Source organism: Rana temporaria, chromosome 2, assembly GCF_905171775.1.
Source record: "Rana temporaria chromosome 2, aRanTem1.1, whole genome shotgun sequence".
In the NCBI taxonomy this organism is placed as follows: Eukaryota; Metazoa; Chordata; class Amphibia; order Anura; family Ranidae; genus Rana; species Rana temporaria.
The window spans coordinates 132,807,890-132,827,355 of record NC_053490.1 but is presented as its reverse complement, the minus strand read 5'-3'; positions in this window follow the sequence as shown (position 1 = coordinate 132,827,355).

Below are 19,466 nucleotides of genomic sequence, written 5' to 3'. Positions count from 1 at the left end.
TCCTCTTACACAAGAGCAGGGCCAAGTCCCGCTGTCTGTGTCAATGAACACAGCAACGGGACATGGGAGTGAGCCCACACGGGTGCCCCCAGGCAAAGCGGGCATCTGATGAAGAGGAGGGGCCTGGTGCACCACAGAAATTGAGGATTGGAGTTGCTCAGTGCAAAACCATTGCAAAAAGCAGGTAAGTATAGGCATGTTGTTTGTTATTGTTAGATAAAAAGAAGGGCATCCGTCTGCCACAGCCTAGTGGAGAAGAGACTGGGGGACCAGTCTTACAAACTGGAGGAAACAGCAGGAGTGGAGGATCCGGTAAGTAGAAGTACTTTTTGCAGTCCCCCAGACCTAAACAAGCATCTGCTTGCAGCGTGGGAGCAGTCCCACTGCAGGGCAGCATTTTTGTTTTTCCTGGAGTGCAGCTTTAATCAGCTTTTGAGGGGAAAGTGCAACAATATATGGAAAAGGTTATAGTAGAATGTGGCGCTGCACATTGTGATGGATATTATGAGAGCGGGGAGTAGAAGTAATTGAATCAATAAAATGTCATTGGGACAAGCATATACAGTTGTTTAGCAGAACATGGCAATAACAAGAAACAATATACAGTAGTACATGCTTAAAAATAAACTTAATGTTGTGTTAGATTTATTTTTCTACAATTTGCATGGTAACTGAGCAACCACTTATGGGGTTTTCATGCAGCGATCTTCCGTTTCATTCAGCAGGGGATCCATGACATCCGTGCCCGTTTTTTTTTTTTTGTATTTTGCAACTGGACCTAAAGTGGATTTATCCATTACTATATAGTGTGTGTGCTCCTACTATGGTGGCTTTTAAAATGTAGAGAGTTAGGAATGCAGCTAATACTGGGGTGCCTTGTCGCGACCTCTGCAGCTTACGCATGTATTTGTGAAAGTGTGCAAACTAAACCCCTGTTTTTAACGTGAACTGTTAGAAAGGACAGATCGGTTTGTTGCAGGCTGGTTGGTAAGTTGAACTTGGAATTGTTCTTTGTTTTTTCCACTTTCTACCTACATAATCTTTTATGAGGGAAGCATTTCTTACTCCAAACTCTAGGTGGCCCTAAAGTATCATACATGTCATAGATCAAATATGTTAAGACAGTCAAGCGCTTGTTAAAGTGATTGTAAAGATTTTTTTTTTAAATAACAAACATGTTATACTTATACAAAAAATGAGAAGTGAACCCAAATAATGTGATGGTGAGTGGATATACCACTATAGTGATGTGCTCACTGTGACAACAGCAATAGCAATGATTACAACATTAACCACTTCAGCCCTGGACCATTTTTCTGGTTAATGACCGGGCCAATTTTTGCGATTCGGCACTGCGTCGCTTTAACTGACAATTGCGTGGTCGTGCGACGTGGCTCCCAAACAAAATTGGCGTCCTTTTTTCCCACAAATAGAGCTTTCTTTTAGTGGTATTTGATCACCTCTGCGGTTTTTATTTTTTGCGCTATAAACAAAAATAGAGCGACAATTTTGAAAAAAAATGAATATTCTTTACATTTTGCTGTAATAAATATCCCCCCCCAAAATATATATATATATATATATATATATATATATATATATATATATACATCTAAAAAAAAATTCCTCAGTTTAGGCCGATACGTATTCTTCTACATATTTTTCGTTAAAAAAAATCGCAATAAGCATTTATTGATTGGTTTGCACAGAAGTTATAGCGTCTACAAAATAGGGGATAGTTTTATGGCATTTTTATTGATATTTTTTTTTTACTAGTAATGGCGGCGATCAGCGATTTTTATCGGTACTGCGACATTATGGCGGACACTTCGGACACTTTTTACACATTTTTGGGACCATTGGCATTTTTATAGCGATCAGTGCTATAAAAATGCATTGATTACTGTAAAAATGTCACTGACAGGGATGGGGTTAACACTAGGGGGCGAGGAAGGGGTTAATTATGTTCCCTAGGTGTGTTCTAACTGAAGGGGGGTGGGACTGACTAGGGGAAATGACATACATTGTATGAACAGTTCATACATTGTTCATACATTGTATGAACAGACATTTCTCCCCCCAACAGGACCGGGAGCTGTGTATTGACACACACAGCTCCCGGTTCTCGCTCTGTAACAAGCGTTCGCGGGTGCCCGGCGGTGATCGCACCCGCCTGTCCCGCGTGTCGGCACAGGGGGCGCACGTGCGCCTCTGGCGGCGCGCACGTGCCCCTAATGGCTGGAATGCGACATAACATATAGCTACGTGATTTTGCGCAGCCGAGTCAACCTGCCGACGTATAACGGCTGGTCGGCTAGTGGTTAAATGCATATAAAATTGAAAGTGAAAAACATGAAGTCCATAAATTAATATAAAGTCCACCAAGTGCCGATTAAATAATCAAGGAGAAAAAACATCAATGACTTCCAAGTAACTCTTGCAGGCAAAAAAACATGACACCATGTGTGATATATGCAAACCCACCACCGGTAAAAGTGTGAGCTTACCAGAGAGAATGGACTCAGGGGAACTTACGTCTCACTGACCACTGAACAGGCATGAATGGTTAAACCAATAAAGCTGAAAGGGTCCTCGGTGGATGTATATCCCACCCCAGATGAAGTGTATTGACACAAAACACGTCGGTAGGACTCCACTGCCGCCTGATTTTTACAAGCGCTTGATATTCCAGCTGAAATGTAAGTTCAATAGCTGCAATAAACCTGTTTTAACTTTTATAAACGAGATTACACAAAGTGGCCATCTCTTTCTTTTATCTCCGCATACTAATTGATCTAAACTTGGCGCAAGTTTACATCACGAACCTAAAACCATTTTCCTGGTGCCTCCATGGCAGCATACCAATGGTTGGTGGCTCCACCCTCGTCCAACCCACAGGACCACATAACTCTATAAAAGAAAGTGTTACTCCCCCCCCCGAGGCATTCTTTTTCCTGTCCTCATCCCTGCAGGATCACAGATCAGCCCTGTCTCACCATATGGTGTAACCATTGCAGATTCATGCTCTCCTGCAGTATGGAGTCCCATTACCTGGACTTCTAAATGCCTCACATAAGTATGGGAGCCCGTTTTTCTGTGAATCTATTTGGGGCCTGTCTAAAACATCCAGGAGCAGATGTTTGCTTTTGGATGGCTATTTCAGGGCAAGACAACACAAGGTACCTTTAAGAGCCTACAATAGTATACCAATTTTTTTTTGCCTCACCCTCTTCATGTCTTCTGACATTGCATCCATGTGCACCTGATTCTGAATCCTTGTGCACCTGACACTGCATCCATGTGCACCTAACAGTGCACCTGACACTGCATTCATGTGCGCCTGACAGTGCATCCATGTGCGCCTGACAGTGCATCCATGTGTGCCTGACGCCGCTTCCATGTGTACCTGCCACTACCTGTGCGCCTGACACTGGAGCCATGGACGCCTGACACTGCCTTCATGTGCACTTATTACTGCATACATGTACACCTGACGCTATCCGCGTGGCACCTCACACTGCCTCCACGTGTACCTAACACTGCGTACATATGTACCTGGCACTGCCTCCATGTGTACCTGGTCCTACCTTCATGTGCACCTAACACTGCACCCATGTGTACTGGCGCTGCCTCCATGTGCACCTAACATTGCATCCGTGTGTACCTGGCGCTGCCTCCATGTGCACCTATCACTACATACTTGTACACCTGACGCTATCCTCGTGTGCGCCTGGCACTGCCTCCATGTGCGCCTGGTACTACCCCTATGTGTGCCGGCATGCCACCCTCCTGTAGGTTCATTCCTTGGAGCAGTTAGTGGCCGGATTCTGCCGCTGGGTGTGTCGCCATTTCCTTCCCCCTCCCTTCCTGTGTGTGTGGGCACTCTCCCTACACAGCTTCATGCTACGGCGCATGCGCAGTAGCCTTTCTGAGGCTGAGCGGCGGCCATTTTGGTACACCCTGGCCAAGATTGTCTAGTCTGACAGAGAAAAGACATCTTTAGGTGTCTGCTTCCCTTTCACCTCCCTCTAATAGAGCTTAACCAATATGTACTGAAGATGTATGTGTAATTATATATATATATATATATATATATATATATATATATATGTGTATGTATATCTATGTGTATGTGTTTACATGTGGGTATATACAGTATATGTATATATTAATAGTGTTATTTATGCCTTCCTATACTTTACGTAATTAGATTTAATCTTAGTCCTAGCCGCTCTAATATACAATGCTGCATCAATAAAGATCCTCAACATACCGCTATGTAAGGGCTGCAACATAACAGGTAAGTTCCTTCATTCAAAGAGCTTAGGACATATGGAAACACTCTTTTGTTTGTTTCCGCCGCCCACACCGAGAACCACCCGCAGGGGTTCTCTAGAGGGGCATACCTCCTGCAGTGACGGAGGTCACCCCAGCATACCCCAAGCAGGCGTGACTCCCAGCGCAAATCTGCACATCCAGGGGAAAAGGCCTGTTGAGTTTGTGGGGAACAAACCCTACTGGGAAGATTGGCGTGTGGTCCAAAGTTTGTCTACGGAGGAGAAAGCAGTAAAGCGCTATCTTTTCTCCAGACCGGTTCAGAAGCTGATTCGGAAGGCGAGCCGGTTACAGCCAAAGAACATATCAAAGTTTGAAGTCAGTTTATTAAAATCGCATCAGATTGTTATAACTTTATCATCGCATTAAAAGATACGATTCAGTGGGAAGAAGATCTGGTATCCTGTGTCCATACGGGTAAATATTGTTTTTTCCTCACCTGACAAAGAAAGCTTCAGCTGTTACCTTTACGAGGTTAGGAGAACGAGCTGCAATAAGTGGGGAAAAACGCATTGCCTACAATCAATGTCTCAAATTTTCTTACCACTGGCGGAAGCAGATGCTCAGCTCCTTGATTCAGATCCAACTTTGGGCACGTCGGTCATGGCATTAGCCAGGACTGCAGCTATCAATGTCCTTGGGTGCTCCCCGAGAGCCAATGCATACTTCATCACAGCCAGAAGGGCATTACGGTTAAAGCCATGGTCGGAGGACCTATCTGCAATGCAATCCTAGTGTCGCATCCCATATGATGGAAGGTCTGGTTCGGCGATAAAGAAAAATTCCCCAAGATAGGAGAAGAGAATTCGCCTCGCAGGCAGCTACCAAACAAAGATCAAGAGAGGAGGCTGGGAAGGCTCACAAGCCACCCTTCCCAAATTGAGCAATCCTAAGACCACATCGTCGAAGGTTGAGAGCCAGAAGTCCTTCTGCCCCCCTCATCCACCGGTCCGGTAGTAGCAAGACTCAGGCTTTTCTGCCTACGTTTGGGTGGAAAACTGCACTGGTCCATGCAGCCTCCACGGGCCTTCAAGGACTTTTTTTCTCTTCTGGTGATTCAAAACCATCCTCCACCCCTTTCTCTCCGACCCACCAAATTCTGATCTCCAAAGACAAGAAAGAAGCTCTCTTTCAGTATATTCAAATACTTCTACACCAACAGGCAGTATTGCCAGTACCAGTCTTGGAGAAACACCCGGGGGTCTACTTCCCAGTCCTTTTTTTTTCCCCAGGAAATCGGGGGCTGGAGACTAGTGTTGGACCTAAAGGGGATAAAGGATACGTTCTGGTAGTCATTTGGTATCCCTAGTCACAGTAATTTTGTCAGTACAGCCAGGTATTTGGATGGTCTATATGGGTCTTCAGGCTGTGCACCTTCAAATTTGCATCCATCATCTTTCCAATCTTTTTCCTGGGCTCAAAGTAGGCGATTTGCGCCTCCAATTAAAATATCTTCCCTTTGGAATTTCATCCCAAAACCTTTTTACCAAGGTTTTAGTAACCATCCTAGCTTCCTTCTGGGAAAGGGAGATCAGGGTCCTACATTACTTACGCATGCATCTGGAAGCTTTATTCAACACCCCGATGAAGGCGGTGTCGCTTCTATCAGAGAGGATCCCTAAATTTGTAAAGAAGGTGGACGAAGTGAACCAGTTGGCATCTACGATCTCCACTTTTCTGGCACAATGGAGAAAGGGGTATCTAAGACAAACGACAGTTCTCAGGGAAGTCCAGCCTTGGTAGTGGGCATGACTTCCCAACCTCCAAGTTCACGACTCCCTTGACCCATCTCATGAACCGTTCTTGCATCTGAGGCAAGTCATCTGGGCTGGGGGGGTGACACATCACCAAGAGAACCAGTTAGTACAAGTAGGATGGAGGCTCAATTCGGAAAGGATGATTTCCGATATCCTAGAGCTAAGAGTAGCATGGATGGCGCATCTAGTCCCTCTTCTTGGGAGAAAGTCCATACTGGTTCAGACAGACGACAAGGCGCCAGTGGCCCATGTTTAAAGCCAAGTCGGGGCGCACAGCAGGTCTCTGACCAGCGAGGTGCCCCAATTAGTTCATAGGCCGATAATAATTTGATCAATCTTCGGTCTGCCTACAGCCCAGCCCCCAGGATTCAGCTAGCCATTCGCCTTTTCAAGACCTTTCAACAGCAACAATGGATGATTACTAGGACCGCAGATTTTCCGTTGGATATACCAACAACGGTGTACTCCCCATTTAGATCATAGAACTTCCAAAAGGGATATGTTTTCTCTAATGATTACTCTGATACTGCTTTTTCTCCAGCTCCTGACATTGGTGAAGGTCGCTATCCTGGTAGTCATGCTATTCTGGCAAAGAAGACAATGGTTTCCACTATTAGTCAAATGGCTCAGTACAGTTCCCACATGCGGACAACCTCCTATATCAAGACGACTTCTTTCACCCACGTCCAGGGATCCTGGACTTGAAGGCTCGAAAGTTGGACAGAACAGACTGGGTGACCTCATTTGCTCACATGGTTTCACCCAGACATTATTACAGGCAAGAGAGTCATCCACCTACTAATAGGTTTGGAAGGAGGTTCACAGAACTGGAAGAATCCAGCCATTTCAATTCGCTAGGTCCTGGGGTCCAAAAGATTCTACTCTTTCTACAAACTGGTCTGAACTTAGGCTTAGGTCTTAAAGCACTCTGAAAGTTCAGCTTGGAGCCTTGTCAGCTCTGACGGGCACACACTAGGCACGGAGTCTCCTCGTAGAACGCTTCCTGAAAACAGTCAAAGCCTACGCCCTCCCGGGAGGACCCACACCCCATATGGGTGTCTGACAGTTGTCTTAACAAACCCTTCCTTTGCTCCCACTAAAGAGTGTGCATTGGAAGACATTACCTGGGAACCTACCTTGCTGATTGCCATCATGTCAGGGCATAGAGCATCAGAAACGCAGCCTCTAGGGGCACAGAAATCAATCCTACGTCAACTTTTATTCCCAGACAGGGTAGTCCTACAGCCTATGCACCGGTATGTCCCTAAAGTGCCTGCAGTCTACCATCTCAGCCAGGAATGGGTTCTCCTGACCTTCAGAGGAGACCCAATCTCCTCAAACTACACGATTTGGATATAGCCAGATCCCTGAGGCGTTACTTAGAAATAACACAACAGTTTCGCAAGGATCAATGTTCATTCGTTATTCCCAAGGGCGAAAAGAAAGCAATGTCGCCTTCCAAGCTAGTTGTCAGGGAAGGTTCCCCCCGCTGGTGTTACTGCCTGGTATTTGGCGTGCAGTACTGTGGCCCACCACCAGGTGTCTCCCGACAGTCTTGGACTGTCGGGGGAGTTCTTCCCTGGTGGTGCTATGTTATCCTTGGGCTGCAGTACTGGCGTCCACCAGCGGGGGATTCTTGGCAGTGTGGAGCATAAAGCCCTTCCTGCGTTCAGGTGTGACCTGAACGCAATTAGCAAGCATATATATACCCGGCGTGTGCAATCAGTCCTCGGCCTGGTATCTGTCTATTTACCTTGATCCTGAATCCTGACCCTGATTTTTGGACCCTGATCCTTGATCCTGATCCCTGCCTGGACTTTCCTCCCTGTTTCCTGATTCCCGCTTCCCTTGGATTTCCTACCTCGCAGCCCATCCATCCGTCCGCTCCCTGCTCTGTTCTGTCCCCATCCTCACCCATCTGCTGACATCCCACGTGTATGACCTTGGCCTGGCTTTGTTTATGGATACGGTACCTCCCTTTGTTTGTATATACTGCTTGCTGTTTATTGTGCACTGGTTGTCCCACATGTTTTGTTCACTTATTTGTAAATAAACACCTTTATTTCACTGCATACAGTCTTGGTCTCCTCTGTGTAGGCACACAGTACTGGTCTACTAAACTCTCCTGACAGTATACCAGGGCCCTCCCTGACCAGACGTGCCTGCATTGAGGAACCATCCTGTTGCGGTGCGTTTTTGAAGATGGATTTCAATGAAATCACTTACCTTTCTCTGCTGGCAGAGGAGGATGAGGAGTATTGTCGCCAGGTTTTTGAGGGATGGACAAGTGACCAGCTGATGGAAGCCATCCGATCAGCCCATTCCATGGTGGATCAGGGTTATATGTCTTATGATGATATTCAGCCATTAATCCATTTATGTGTTAAACCGGCCCTGTCGTTCATCCCAGATGGTAGTGATGATTTCTCTCCTCCCTTCAGTCGTGACCAAGTTGAATCCTTGATATGGTTATTAGAGGATGATCCAGTTTCTTTTGATGAACATTATTCCTCTTGTTCACAGCAGAAGTTGTCTGAGTGCATTAGTTCAGTGCAGTCTCTGATTAAACAGGGTGTGTGTGAATCTGCTTTTGTTCAACCTGTGCTGCAGGCATGGTCAGATCTCCTGATTTCAGCCAAACCACTACATTCCAGCCCTGCCATTAATCACCTGCCTTTCCAAAAATCTATCCACCCATCACCAATAGCAACCCCAGTCGCAGCTCAGTATACACTGCTTCCCACCAGATACCAATACCCAGTCTCTGCTCCCTGTACCTATCCTGCATTCAACCCACCTGTCTCTTCTCAGCTGCCTACAAACCCACAGCAAGCCACTTCTACCATCAGACACCTACCTGTTCAGGAGTCTTTTCTCCCATCACCCATGGCAACCCCAGTCGCAGCTCAGTATACACTGCTTCCCACCAGATACCAATATCCAGTCTCTGCTCCCTGTACCTATCCTGCATACAACCAACCTGTCTCTTCTCAGCCGCCTACAAACCCACAAAAACTTCCTCCAGCTACTGTTCCCTCTTCTCTGCCATATCCCAATCCTCCTTTCCAGTCCGCTGCACCCCTTACCTACAGAGCTTCTGTGGCTAAGCCCAAGAAAAAACGAAAGTTTTTCCCAACCAAGACGATCCTGCCAGTAACCCAACCTGTCTCCACACCAACCAACCTGCTCCAGTCTGCTTGCATGCCAGCTGAACCTGATAACCAGCCTGATTCTGCCAAACCTCTACCTGCTATCCGGCCAGTGCCTCCGCCTGAAGTTCCCGTATGCCAGCCTGATGTTCCAGTGCCATCTGTTCAGCCTGTTCCAGTGCCATCTGTTCAGCCTGTTCCAGTGCCATCTGCCCAGCCTGTTCCAGTGCCATCTGTTCAGCCTGTTCCAGTGCCATCTGTTCAGCCTGTTCCAGTGCCGCCTGCCCAGCCTGTTCCAGTGCCGCCTGCCCAGCCTGTTCCAGTGCCATCTGCCCAGCCTGTTCCAGTGCCATCTGCCCAGCCTGTTCCAGTGCCATCTGCCCAGCCTGTTCCAGTGCCATCTGTTCAGTCTGTTCCAGTGCCATCTGTTCAGCCTGTTCCAGTGCCATCTGTTCAGCCTGTTCCAGTGCCATCTGCTCAGCCTGTTCCAGTGCCATCTGCTCAGCCTGTTCCAGTGCCATCTGTTCAGCCTGTTCCAGTGCCATCTGTTCAGCCTGTTCCAGTGCCATCTGCCCAGCCTGTTCCAGTGCCATCTGTTCTGCCTGTTCCAGTGCCATCTGCCCAGCCTGTTCCAGTGCCATCTGCTCAGCCTGTTCCAGTGCCATCTGCTCAGCCTGTTCCAGTGCCATCTGCTCAGCCTGTTCCAGTGCCATCTGCCCAGTCTGTTCCTGTACCAGCTGCCCAGTCTGTTCCTGTACCAGCTGCCCAGCCTGTTCCTGTACCAGCTGCCCAGCCTGTTCCTGTACCAGCTGCGCAGCCTGTTCCTGTACCAGCTGCCCAGCCTGTTCCTGTACCAGCTGCCCAGCCTGTTCTAGTGCCAGTTGCCTAGCTTGTTGCTTCCATGCCAGTTACCCAGCCTCTTGTTCCAGCTGCTCTACCTGTTCCGGTGCCAGCTGCTCGGCCTGTCGTGCCAGTTACCCCGCCTGACGTTTTGGTGCCAGTTACCCCGCCTGACGTTTCGGTGCCAGTTACCCCGCCTGACATTTCGGTGTCAGTTACCCCGCCTGACGTTGCAGTGCCAACCGCCCAACTTCTTGAGCCACTGCCTGCTGCCCAGCTCGACGACCCGGAGCCTGCTGCCCAGCTCGACGACCCGGAGCCTGCTGCCCAGCCCGATGACCCGGAGCCTGCTGCCCAGCTTGACGACCCGGAGCCTGCTGCCCAGCTCGACGACCCGGAGCCTGCTGCCCAGCCCGACGACCCGGAGCCTGCTGCCCAGCCCGACGACCCGGAGCCTGCTGCCCAGCCAGACGACCCGGAGCCTGCTGCCCAGCTTGAAGACCCAGAGCCTGCTGCCCAGCTCGACAACCCGGAGCCTGCTGCCCAGCTCGACGACCCGGAGCCTGCTGCCCAGCTCGACGACCCGGAGCCTGCTGCCCAGCCCGATGACCCGGAGTCTGCTGCCCAGCTTGATTTGCCCCTGTCTACTTCCCAGCTTGATGTACTTTTTGTCCTGCCTAAGATTTCTGTACCCGCTGCCCAATTTGAGCAGCACTTTGCCCTGTTAAAAGTCATGGACCAACTTGATGTGACTTTATCTGCTGCCCAGCTTGACATCACGGACTTCCCCCAGCAACATCTAATTGGAGCGTCCGGAGGCCGCTCCTTTGGGGGGGGGGGGGGTACTGTCAGGGAAGGTTCCCCCCGCTGGTGTTACTGCCTGGTATTTGGCGTGCAGTACTGTGGCCCACCACCAGGTGTCTCCCGACAGTCTTGGACTGTCGGGGGAGTTCTTCCCTGGTGGTGCTGTTATCCTTGGGCTGCAGTACTGGCGTCCACCAGCGGGGGATTCTTGGCAGTGTGGAGCATAAAGCCCTTCCTGCGTTCAGGTGTGACCTGAACGCAATTAGCAAGCATATATATACCCGGCGTGTGCAATCAGTCCTCGGCCTGGTATCTGTCTATTTACCTTGATCCTGAGCCTGTATCCTGACCCTGATTCTGATCCTTGATCCTGATCCCTGCCTGGACTTTCCTCCCTGTTTCCCTTGGATTTCCTACCTCGCAGCCCGTCCATCCGTCCGCTCCCTGCTCTGTCCCCATCCTCACCCATCTGCTGACATCCCACGTGTATGACCTTGGCCTGGCTTTGTTTATGGATACGGTACCTCCCTTTGTTTGTATATACTGCTTGCTGTTTATTGTGCACTGGTTGTCCCACATGTTTTGTTCACTTATTTGTAAATAAACACCTTTATTTCACTGCATACAGTCTTGGTCTCCTCTGTGTTGGCACACAGTACTGGTCTACTAAACTCTCCTGACACTAGTCCAAGGACGTATCGGGCTAGTGGTCTCCCAGCCTAAGTACGCTGAATGCTCACGAGGAATCCTCGGCAGCATTAGGGCTAAGGTCTCTCCTGAGACAATTTGCAGGACGACTAGTTAGGGCTCTTTCACACGTCCGTTCCGTTCGTCCGTTTTTTGGACATCCGTTAACGGACCGCAATGCTTCCCTATGGGCTAGCGTCCGTTAGCGGATGAGCATCCGCTAACGTCCGTTAGCATCCGTCTGCGATCAGTTCCGTTTTTTTGGACGGAAGAAAACCCTATTTTTCTTCCGTCTAAAAAACGGAACGGACGAAAAACGGACGTTAACGGATGATCCGTTTATCATCCGTTCCGCTAACATCCGTTTTTCTATGTAAAAAGCCCCCCCCCCAAAAAAAAAAAAAAACGGATGAAAAAACGGATGCAAAAACTGATGGAAAAACGGATCAACTGATGAAAAAAAAACTGATCTGAAAAACTGAACGGACGTGTGAAAGAGCCCTTAGTCATCCTTCATTACCTTCATTTCGTACTATAGCCTAGATGCGGCAGTCCTCATCTCTCGAGACTTTGGGAGGAGATTTTGAACTATCAGTTCTGTAAACTCATTTGATTATATTATTGCAGTACCCTCCCTGTAAGCAAGTTAATTACCATTGGTATGCTGCCATGGAGGCACCAGGAAAACGGAAAATTTAATACTTACCTTTCTGTAATTTTCCTTTCCTGGTGCCTACCCATGGCAGCATACACCCTCCCTTTTGTAATCCTTAAAGACTAGTTACAAGAATGCCTGAGGGGGGGGGGGGGAGTAACTCTTTCTTTTATAGAGTTACATGGTCCTGTGGGTTGGACGAGGGCGGAGCCACCAACCATTGGTATGCTGCCATGGGTAGGCACCAGGAAAGGAAAAGTACAGAAAGGCAAGTATTTAATTTTCTGTTTTTTCCTGTAGATTCATTTTTTCTGTTCCCACAGATGTCTGGAGGTTAAGATATACATCCACCGAGGACCCTTTCAGCTTTATTGGTTTAACCATTCATGCCTGTTCAGTGGTCAGTGAGACGTAAGTTCCCCTGAGTCCATTCTCTCTGGTAAGCTCACACTTTTACCGGTGGTGGGTGTGCATATATCACACATGGTGTCATGTTTTTTTTTGCCTGCAAGAGTTACTTGGAAGTCATTGATGTTTTTTCTCCTTGATTATTATATCGGCACTTGGTGGACTTTATATTCATTTACGGACTTTATGTTTTTCACTTTCAATTTTATATGTATTTAATGTTGTAATCATTGTTATTGGGGTTGTCACAGTAAGCACACCACTATAGTGGTATATCCACTCACCATCACATTATTTGGGTTCACTTCTCATTTTTTGTATAAGCGCTACACATAAAATCTCCTTTTTGTTTTAGCTTTTTTTCAATCAGCTGTGTTAGCAGCTAATTTGTATATTGGCAGTGCAGGGTCACATACACCATTTCCAAACATGTTATACTTACCTGCTCTGTTCAAGGGTTTTGTACAGAGCAGCCCCGATCCTACTCTTCTGGGGTGCCCCATTGGCGCTCCTTCTCTTCATTGGGTGCCCCCACGGAGACCTGCATTCCCTGGGGGGCAGCACTGTGTCTTGGCCTAGGCTGACAAGGCCCAGGCCTGGGGCAGCACTTTGCGGGGGGGCTGCTGTGTTTCTCTCATAAAGCGTGTGATGACAGTTCCCTCTCCCCTCCACACAGACGGGAAAGCAGAGACAGCTGGTCAGTTTCTCCTCCTGTGTTGTGACCCCAGGTGCACAAGGATTGCGGCTTCAGAAGTGGACCCAGCTACTGTACATTCTGAATATCTGACTTGGAAAGGGTGACAGTAAGATACAGATCCTCACTGTCTCTCCTTGCAAACCTCATGCTATTGCTTATCTGTGCTACAGCTTTCCCACTTTGTTTCACCTATCCTGTTATCTGAAATAGGACTCTCTGGTAATTAACCCTCTGTGTCCTTGGTGCTAGGGGAGGACTGTGCTTCTCTACTCTGCTTAAATGCACACATGTACACTGCTGCTTACCTAAATAGTTAACTCTTTACAGCTTAATATCTGGTGCTTCTGGTATAAGCCTAGGTTTGGATTTGTGCAATCTCAGAAATAGCATGTAAATTTGCAGCCGCACTGCAGGTGCCGATCACATGCAATGTCTGAGCAATGCGAGTTCAGCCATACAGTTGTATGGCTGAACTCGCATTGGATTCGTACAGAAAAAGATGCAGGGACATGTTTTTCCCTGCACTGGAATCAGATTGCATGGGTGTTCTCACCCCTGCGATCCGATTCCTGTATGAATCCACAGTTCGCACTGGGATCTGTAAACCGAACTGAGGGTGTCATTAACTTTGTAATGACACCAGCAGCAGTTCGCAGAAGGCAGTGTGACCAGCCTGCGAGAGGGATGCGGCAATTGACAGGCAGCGATATGCTGCTTCCTCACCACCTGTATGGGCACTTATGAGGCTGCGCTTATGGGCACTGGTAACGCTGCACAGATAGGCACTAATGGGGCTGCATTGATGGGCACTGGTAAAGCTGCATTGATGGGAACTGGTGAGGCTGCTTTGATGGGCACAGGTGAAGCTGCATTTAAGAGGACTGGTGAGGCTGCACTTAGTACCCACTTTAAGCCCATGTTCACATTGGACCAATTGACATGTCAAATTGGCGGCTATGGCACAGTTCAAATCTGTGTGACGCCGCACTAATTCCCTAAAGTAGTTCCTGTACTACTTTTGGCGACTTCCGGAGCAATTTGAATAGACATCTGTGCATGAACCCGCACAGATGTCTGTTAAATCACCCCCGAAGTTGGACTGTATTGTGTATGAGGCTTTATACTTACCCAAGTCCTCAATCCAGTGCTGTAACCATGTGTAGTGGCTCTCCCAAGCTTCGCTGAGGCAGAGAGAGCCATTGGCTCCTGCTGATGTCACAGTCAAATCCTTTGAATAGAGATTGTGAAGCGGTCGGCCAAGCGCCATGAAGCCCCAGGATTTAATGGTGCAGACAATGTGAAGGGTTCCGTGTCTGGACCCATCCATTCCAGATGCATCTATTATACGTAACCTGACACAATCTTCTCCCTAAATCCTTCACAAGGAGGTATTTTCTAGGTCACAGAGCAGTGTATAGTCAGTCAGACTATTCCAGCTCTCACAAGGTCTAACAGTGAAATTCTCAAGCCTTACACATAGCCTTGCCTAACTGATCATAGGATAACACTGTCTAATTTTCTCACAAAAGAACACTTTCCCTTCATCCCACAAACACAGAAGCCAACTCCTAAGGGGTTCCCCAGCCATCAGTTTGTAATGTTTTGCCATGTCATGAAGTTCAGTTTGTGTAACTTTCCTTAATTCTTCAAATTCTACAGCTCTGGGGTTTCAGTAATTCACTTCCACTTGCTTCAATTCATGTCACCTGTTCCTATGCTCAGTAATAAGAGGTCTGGTACACTTTATTTTCCATTGGGTGATCATCATCAGTAATACCACGTTCCATGTCCTCATCCAATCCGCCTGAAAATGAAAAATATTATTCTTACACTCAGACTTGCATCAGATAAAGGCTCCAAAGAATCTTGAAAAGGTGCTTGAGCCCAGTGCAGGTGCATCTTCTCGCACAATTTGGTTTCCTCAGCCTTCCCAGGATATGGCCAGAAGGCCCATGATGTCACCCTCACCAAGGGTGTAAGTTGAGTAGGATCTTTAAGATATTTTTATTAGGTTTAAGACAAACCAACAAACAGAAAAACTTAAAAAAAAACACCAGACAACCTGGTAATAAACGTTAGGCAATACACTCAACATAGAAAAATAAACTGACATCAGTGCAAAATATAAAGTAGGCACAGTGGTAAAAGGCTCAGGTATAATACCTGGATATAGAAAAAGTGGAGGTCCAGACATTAGAGATCCGTGAGGCACGGCCCATCAATGGTCAAGCAAGAGTAGTACAAATCAGCGCTGGGAGAGAGTTAGCGGACTAGCCAACCATCTACCCCAAATTTTGTGGAAGGTTTTGTTCCGTTTCCGGAGTTCAAAAGTAAGTTTATACAGTGGCATAGCGTCTGCCGATTTTTTTTATTTTTTTAAAAAGCAAGCAGCTACTGATTTTTAAAAAATTGACACTTACCTGTCCAGCGCGCCCGCAATGTCAGCAGCCAAGGCTGAGCAATCGCTCAGTCCTCGGCTGCTTCCGACGCCATCCTCGGTGAGGGAATCGGGAAGTGAAGCCTTGCGGCTTCACTGCACGACTCCCTACTGCGCATGCGCGAGAATTGCGGCGCGCTGTCACTGGTCCCCGCTCTCTCCTGGGAACAGTGTTTCCCAGAAGACAAGGGGGGGGGGGGGTGACGCAACAAGGCTCAATTCCCCGCTGGATTCAGAGCCCGGAAGTGGGTGCAAATACCTGTCTCAGGGATCCAAAAAGTGGAGGTTCACTTTTTGTGTGAACCTCCGCTTTAATAACAGTCTTCCATTCAGGTATTGCTGGCTGTTGCTGTCCCAGGCAGAGTGCATCTGGTATCACTCTGCCTGTGGACAGGAGCTGACACTATACAGGAAGCATTGGCCGCCTGCTTCATTTACAAGAATGATGCTCTGGAATACAGGCTCGGAAACCCGAGATCTGGGCTTGCCAACCAGCCACCCCAGAGCAGGAGGTTGTGGGCTAGGTCTGAGGACTTCCCCCCCGGGCCACTGGGTGGGCACCCCTGATTTTAAGGGGGCTGGGTGGGAGTGGTGGTAAAATCTGTGACGTTTGCAATAAGAAAAAAAAAAAAAAAAAATTATATATATATATATATATATATATATATATATAGGGTTATTTAGTTAACACGTATTACATCAAGTTTTTTTACTGCAAAGTTTGCTTGAAAGGGCAGTGTGCAGAGGGTTCATGCAGTATTTTTAGTGTTGTGGCCACACCTCTTTTGCACCTGGTAGATCATTTGCACATACAAGCTATTGGGATTTGAGCACGGTATACCTTGTTTCTTCTGTGGTGTGATGCATCACCTGGTCAACATTAGAAAAAAAAATAAGACTCTGAGATGAGTTTTAATGGCAAAACTTAAAAAAAAATTACACTGTAGTAAATAAAACATTGTACTGGTCTTTTAATGCAACAGTCAAAAGATACAGGGTGACCCTGTCTTACCCGGCCACAATGCTGGACAGTACATAGAAGTCCAGGCTTTGCCTGTCTTGTGGTTTAGTATTTCATAGGGATGGACTACGGCCCTGGGACCTATATAGCACCGTGGCTGACCTCATGTATTGCACAAGGCGAGCACCAATGCACAGGACCGTCTTTAATGTTGATTGGACCCTTTGGGGGGCCAATCTCTTCACTGCAGAGGAGCATGATATACATATGTCACCTTTATTTACATATGAATGTTGCCAGCCTCAGCTATTTACATATGAATCCTGTCACTATTTACATATGAATGACAGTTATTTCCATGTAAACACAGGGTCTGCAGGTGCGTCACCTGTACACAACAATAACTCAGAGCTGGGCAGCATTGTAACCAGCACTTTACACTGAGATATTAGGACACAGCACAGGACTAAAACTTCAAGGGACAAGGGAATTTAAACTGGGATAGTTGGCAAGTATCAGGCAGCTGCTTTGGGCCCCACAACAATAACAGGGCCCAGGGCATCTTCCCCTATTGCCCTGCCTTAAAGACGGCCATGCCAATACAGAATCCTGTGCCTGCAGCAATATAAAAGGCCATCTCCAGAGTGTGGGGTCCAGGTACGGCTCCCAATATTTACCAATCCAGATACATTTATTTATATATATATATATATAAATAAATAAAAATGAAAGCTATGATGAACACCACAAGAACTCAACTGAAAAGCAGAAGAACCCAAACAAGGGCCACATCATACTAATGGTGAATTATGTCCCTTGTGCAGGTGCTTCTTTTTAGATTTGGCAAAAAAAAAAAAAAAAAAAACACACCACACACAATTTAGGCTGACCCTCACTGTAATCTATAATCTCTAGACTGAGTGTTTGGATATTTTCTAAATTGGTGGAAAAGCATCAGACAGAAAGAATTTAATGGAAGACCATTGCTATAAATAATATATTTTACTATGTTATTTTGCTTGTAAAAAATGTACATTTTAAAAACAAAAGCAAACATTCAATATATTATATGACCGTTTTACATTCATTGGCCACATAACATTGCAAGCAAAAACAAAAATATACAACACTATCTCACACTCCCCCCCCCATGAATTTTACTGTGAAGAGTTTAGAACATTAATAACCCATATTAACCACTTAAGCCCCGGACCAATATGCTGGCTAAAGACCCAAGGGGTTTTTACAGTTCGGGACTGCGTCGCTTTGACAATTGCGCGGTCGTGCGACGTGGCTCCCAAACAAAATTGGCGTCCTTTTTTTCCCCACAAATAGAGCTTTCTTTTGGTGGTATTTGATCACCTCTGCGGTTTAAATTTTTTGCGCTATAAACAAAAATAGAGCGACAATTTTGAAAAAAAATTCAATATTTTTTACTTTTTGCTGTAATAAATATCCCCCAAAAACATAAAACAACATTTTTTTTTCCCTCAGTTTAGGTCGATACGTATTCTTCTACCTATTTTTGGTAAAAAAAAAAAAAAAAAAAAAAAAAAAAAAAATCGCAATAATCGTTTATCGTTTGGTTTGCGCAAAATTTGTAGCGTTTACAAAATAGGGGGATATTTTTTTTGCATTTTTTTACTAGTAATGGCGGCGATCAGCGATTTTTTTCGTGACTGTGACATTATGGCGGCCACTTCGGACAATTTTGACACATTTTTGGGACCATTGTCATTTTCACAGCAAAAAATGCATTTAAATTGCATTGTTTATTGTGAAAATGACCGTTGCAGTTTGGGAGTTAAACACCGGTGCGCTTTAACATTTAGGGATCACTGTGTATGTGTTTACTAGTGTAGGGGGTGTGGCTGTAGGACGGACACAATCGATCGAGTCTCCCTAATAAAAAGGGATCACTCGATCGATGCGCCGCCACAGTGAAGCACGGGGAAGCTGTGTTTACACACGGCTCTCCCCGTTCTTCAGCTCCGGGGAGCTATAAACAAATAGCCGCGCCGTCGTCCCAGATCGCTCCCCGAGCGGACCCGACCTCCGCATGTACCGGGGGGGTCCCGATCGGACCCCCCACCCACGTCTAGGCAGGCACGTACAGGTACGTTGATGTGCCTGTCCGTGCCATTCTGCCGACGTAAATGTACATGAGGAGGTCGGGAAGTGGTTAATGTGCCTAAGCAGTAACAAAAAAAAAAAAAAAAAAAAAAAAAAAAAAAAAGTACCCTTTGTCTTCAATTCCCATTGACAAATAGCAGTGCACTTCATGTTGTAGGCTCTCCCGTGTTTTGCGCTACATAATTGTAAAGGGATGTACACATGGGCCGAAAATCAGGCGGCATCGGCAGGTTCAATATAAACCGGCTGACATGCTGTCGAAGGGGCATGACTGACATAGGTCTGCCGGTCGGTGCCCGATCAGCACTCCTCTCAGCCGATGACACGATCAATCTGCTGGAGCTCCCGCTGAGGTCACTTTTTTTGTCAGGAAAACTTGTCAAAAGTAACTCATGCATATAGAAGAATGAGGCAACAGACAAAATTACCCTTAGTGCTCTGGATAGAGACACATACACACACTATAGGAGGGATACGCTTTGTTCATATCTTATATGTCTGAGGTTTACAACCACTTTAAGTGCTTTACTGAACATAAAACCAACAACTAATCCTTGCATTGTGGATGCAGCACCACTGGAAGGGAGGATTGTTAGGTTTCCT